The sequence below is a fragment of the Schistocerca gregaria genome, unplaced genomic scaffold (genome assembly GCF_023897955.1).
Source record: "Schistocerca gregaria isolate iqSchGreg1 unplaced genomic scaffold, iqSchGreg1.2 ptg000483l, whole genome shotgun sequence".
NCBI classification, from domain to species: domain Eukaryota; kingdom Metazoa; phylum Arthropoda; class Insecta; order Orthoptera; family Acrididae; genus Schistocerca; species Schistocerca gregaria.
The window spans coordinates 1045001-1050000 of record NW_026061892.1 but is presented as its reverse complement, the minus strand read 5'-3'; the positions used below and the strand labels follow the sequence as shown (position 1 = coordinate 1050000).

General features: G+C 52.9%; 1 non-coding gene across 1 annotated transcript in view; it reads left to right on the top strand.

Moving 5' to 3' along the window:
• The first annotated feature begins 4041 nt into the window (after positions 1-4041).
• LOC126313517 (small subunit ribosomal RNA) overlaps positions 4042-5000 on the top strand; it is a 1893-nt gene continuing 934 nt past the window's right edge. Inside the window, exon 1 of the ribosomal RNA XR_007555203.1 lies at positions 4042-5000. This exon is cut by the window's right edge and continues 934 nt beyond it. This is a non-coding gene — a ribosomal RNA (small subunit ribosomal RNA).

Below are 5000 nucleotides of genomic sequence, written 5' to 3'. Positions count from 1 at the left end.
GGTGCAACGACGGTACCGCCACCTGGGGGAGGCCACGCGGACTAAGCCATGTATGGGGCCCACAGTGCTCATTTGCCGAGCCCACCCACACAAAACCTGCACCCCCCTCCAGCGCAGGAGCCGCAACCCGGGTGCGTACGCCGCACCAAGTGCTCCACCCGCGACCGTACGTGCCCCGCCGAAATCGCAACTCCGGCGGATGAACGGCGGACTTTTCTCGCAGTCGTAAGTTGCAATCCACCCCTATATCTTGCGTCTCATGAAGAGTTATATCAAGTATGCCAAATTCCCGCTGTCCCTATACATGCAGTAAGTTCGTCATGGGCGCTGGCCGGCAGGCCGCGAGACCTGACGCCCGGCGGCAAAGAGTGCTCCTCTGAGGATATAGATGTTCCGTTCCGCCGCACAATGGTGACGGTGACCGCTGCCTGCGGTGGCAACGCTGGGCAGAGTCGATACTCGCCGTGTGGTGGAAGGTAAACATTATGCGGTACATCAGTACTTTCCTAATAGTTCGGTCGTCTCACGGCACTGCTTAGTAAATGATGCAAGGCCACATATAGATGATTTATGTGAATGTCCCTATACGTGCTGTAAGACTGGGCACACAACGTGAATCGCACGTCAGCCACACACTCGAACATGCACCACTCTCGGCCTGCAACGGAGACACACAATACGTAAACATCTGGAATGCGACAATGTCGAGTGCATCCTCTCTGCCACATTGCACCGTCGACACTATGATAACCAGAGCAGTAGGTCCACCTATAAAAGCACAATACCCCACTCCTCCGACAACTACCATTGCTCAGATAAACCAACACACATCCTACACAGAGGGGCACCAAATATCACCCCCCGCCCTCGTGTTATACCACATGAAAAATTGCAGAAGTGAGAGACACAGATCCGCCAGCCTCTTGCTACAAGCATCGAACCGACGTGACGTATCTGACGGTGACTCAGGCATCCGCGTACTGCCACCACTATCCACCCCCCCCCCTCTCTCTGCCCCCCTTCCCACACAATACCAAATTTAACCAACTTTATCGCTTAACCTAACTGTGGCTGTACCAGATTATCGCTTAACCTAACTGTGGCTGTACCAGATTATCGCTTAACCTAACTGTGGTTGTACCACATTATCGCTTAACCTAACTGTGGTTGTACCACATTATCGCTTAACCTAACTGTGGTTGTACCACATTATCGCTTAACCTAACTGTGGTTGTACCACATTATCGCTTAACCTAACTGTGGTTGTACCAGATTATCGCTTAACCTAACTGTGGTTGTACCACATTATCGCTTAACCTAACTGTGGTTGTACCACATTATCGCTTAACCTAACTGTGGTTGTACCACATTATCGCTTAACCTAACTGTGGTTGTACCACATTATCGCTTAACCTAACTGTGGTTGTACCACATTATCGCTTAACCTAACTGTGGTTGTACCACATTATCGCTTAACCTAACTGTGGTTGTACCACATTATCGCTTAACCTAACTGTGGTTGTACCACATTATCGCTTAACCTAACTGTGGTTGTACCACATTATCGCTTAACCTAACTGTGGTTGTACCACATTATCGCTTAACCTAACTGTGGTTGTACCACATTATCGCTTAACCTAACTGTGGTTGTACCACATTATCCCTTAACCTAACTCAAGTTGTCCCTTAACCTAACTCAAGTTGTCCCTTAACCTAACTCAAGTTGTCCCTTAACCTAACTCAAGTTGTCCCTTAACCTAACTCAAGTTGTCCCTTAACCTAACTCAAGTTGTCCCTTAACCTAACTCAAGTTGTCCCTTAACCTAACTCAAGTTGTCCCTTAACCTAACTCAAGTTGTCCCTTAACCTAACTCAAGTTGTCCCTTAACCTAACTCAAGTTGTCCCTTAACCTAACTCAAGTTGTCCCTTAACCTAACTCAAGTTGTCCCTTAACCTAACCCACGTTGTCCCTTAACCTAACCCACGTTGTCCCTTAACCTAACCCACGTTGTCCCTTAACCTAACCCACGTTGTCCCTTAACCTAACCCACGTTGTCCCTTAACCTAACCCACGTTGTCCCTTAACCTAACCCACGTTGTCCCTTAACCTAACCCACGTTGTCCCTTAACCTAACCCACGTTGTCCCTTAACCTAACCCACGTTGTCCCTTAACCTAACCCACGTTGTCCCTTAACCTAACCCACGTTGTCCCTTAACCTAACCCACGTTGTCCCTTTGCCTAACATAGTTCACTGCTCGGAATCTCTGGTGTCGTTGTTATCCTCATGTAGATGTCTTGCGAGTGTTGCTTACTTTCCACATATTCCCGCTATCCACTGTCAATTGTACTGCAATAGGACTATATCGCCCCCCCCCCCCTCTCTGTCCTCTCAAGCTGGTCGGTCTGGCGTTTGAGTGTTAAATGAGCCTCGCAGCTGTTCAGTTGCATTCAGATGTCGACGCCCTCAGTGTACGTCGTGGTATGGTCTGTGTCCATTGTCCGCTGATGTCGTACGCGTAACCCACACGCTGTACCGATCATCGGTCGTTACGTACAGAGTGAAGTAGTGTGATACGTGTGACCGTACGCTGGCTGTGCCCAACGGTGTCGAATCTCAATTTCCATATGTTGTGCTCGATGCTACTTGTCTCGTCTCCTAATAACAGCTAGGTTGCACTGTGGTACGCCGTAGAGGCGTGTGGGAGGAACGTACGAACGCATTGTATGTCACCCTGGGTCGCTGGGGGTGGTGGTGCGGTGAGTCAAGTCAAGTCAAGTCAGGTCAGGTCAGGTCAGCGTGAGCCGTCTGATGTAGTGACGCGTGTATTCCGACTTTGTCGTATTGCCTCACACAAAGTGCTACCCTGGTGGACCGCGTTCCATATCTGGGACATGCCACAGATGCCGGTTGACAGTGGATCGCGGAAGGGACATCGCATACGTGCACGGGCCACCTTCCACGTGTTCTCTTCTGCACATGTCGCAGTGTGTATGTGGTCTGATGTAGCGTGTCGTGACACATGACATCCTGGCATGCAAGAATTGTTGAATTCGCAAATGTAGGTGGACATCTACGTTTACTGCCCAAGATACGCAAATGAACTGGAAATCCGTTGTTGAGCGGTTGTTCACGCTGGAGGTGAATCTGTGATGGCGACGATCGGTACAGCTATTAACCGGTTGTTTCAGCGGTACCCGCCACATCCACACACGTGACTAGGCCCATGTGGGTATGAAGCGATACGCGGCGGTGGCTTGGTGGGACTGTTCCCGGCCGGTGAAGGGGGGCCGCCCGGCGTGTTGGCCGCGCGCTGCGTGGGCGCACGCGCAACAGGCGGCTGGTGGGGGGCGCCGAGTGGCAGGAGCGCCAGCCGACGGGCCCGGCAGGCGGCGCAGCTACGCTGCGGCGCACCCTGCACGCGGCGCCTGGCGGCCAAAGTTGGTTCAGCCGAGCCCGGTGCGAAGCGCGGTGGACATCTGCAGTGTGCTGGTCTGATTGAGGACTGTGTGCGTTGAGGATGCGCCGCCGCCTGGCACTCGGCGCCGCGACGCCGTCTGCTGCTCGGTCGCCCCAGCGGTTCTCGCAGGTGGTTTGTATCGCAGTTGTGCGGACGTGTTGGCGCGTGCGCTGTGCTGGGAGAGTTCGCTTCTGCACCCAAGTGGGGCTTTTCCCTTGTGTGGCGCTGGCGTTGGAGCTGCCGGTCACCATAGGTGGCGCGTGTTGTCTCCCGCCGGCAATGCCACGACAGCACGCTCCCGGGCCTCTGTCGGCAGCGGCAAGCTCAGTTGGGAGCAAGGGTGTTCGCACTAAAACCGTCTACTCGCCTAACTCCGGGCGATTGCGCCTCTCTCGAAACCGACCAAGTACCTAGGACGGCGCTGCGCGCCGCCGGGACCTGAGAGGGTTTCGAGGTGTATCGTGCAGGGGAGCTCGGCCTCCTCCTGTTTGCAGAATAATTGAGCGGACGCTTGCGTGTTCGCGCGGGCCCCCGGGACACACTCCCGGGCGGCCGGCTGCTCAGCTCTAGTTGACGCAGCTCCCTGGTTGATCCTGCCAGTAGTCATATGCTTGTCTCAAAGATTAAGCCATGCATGTCTCAGTACAAGCCGCATTAAGGTGAAACCGCGAATGGCTCATTAAATCAGTTATGGTTCCTTAGATCGTACCCACGTTACTTGGATAACTGTGGTAATTCTAGAGCTAATACATGCAAACAGAGTCCCGACCAGAGATGGAAGGGACGCTTTTATTAGATCAAAACCAATCGGATTGGCTTGTCTGGTCCGTTTGCCTTGGTGACTCTGAATAACTTTGGGCTGATCGCACGGTCCTCGTACCGGCGACGCATCTTTCAAATGTCTGCCTTATCAACTGTCGATGGTAGGTTCTGCGCCTACCATGGTTGTAACGGGTAACGGGGAATCAGGGTTCGATTCCGGAGAGGGAGCCTGAGAAATGGCTACCACATCCAAGGAAGGCAGCAGGCGCGCAAATTACCCACTCCCGGCACGGGGAGGTAGTGACGAAAAATAACGATACGGGACTCATCCGAGGCCCCGTAATCGGAATGAGTACACTTTAAATCCTTTAACGAGTATCTATTGGAGGGCAAGTCTGGTGCCAGCAGCCGCGGTAATTCCAGCTCCAATAGCGTATATTAAAGTTGTTGCGGTTAAAAAGCTCGTAGTTGGATTTGTGTCCCACGCTGTTGGTTCACCGCCCGTCGGTGTTTAACTGGCATGTATCGTGGGACGTCCTGCCGGTGGGGCGAGCCAAAGGGGTGCTTTCGCGTCCCGAGGCGGACCCCGTTTAAATCCTACCAGGGTGCTCTTTGTTGAGTGTCTCGGTGGGCCGGCACGTTTACTTTGAACAAATTAGAGTGCTTAAAGCAGGCAAGCCCGCCTGAATACTGTGTGCATGGAATAATGGAATAGGACCTCGGTTCTATTTTGTTGGTTTTCGGAACCCGAGGTAATGATTAATAGGGACAGGCGGG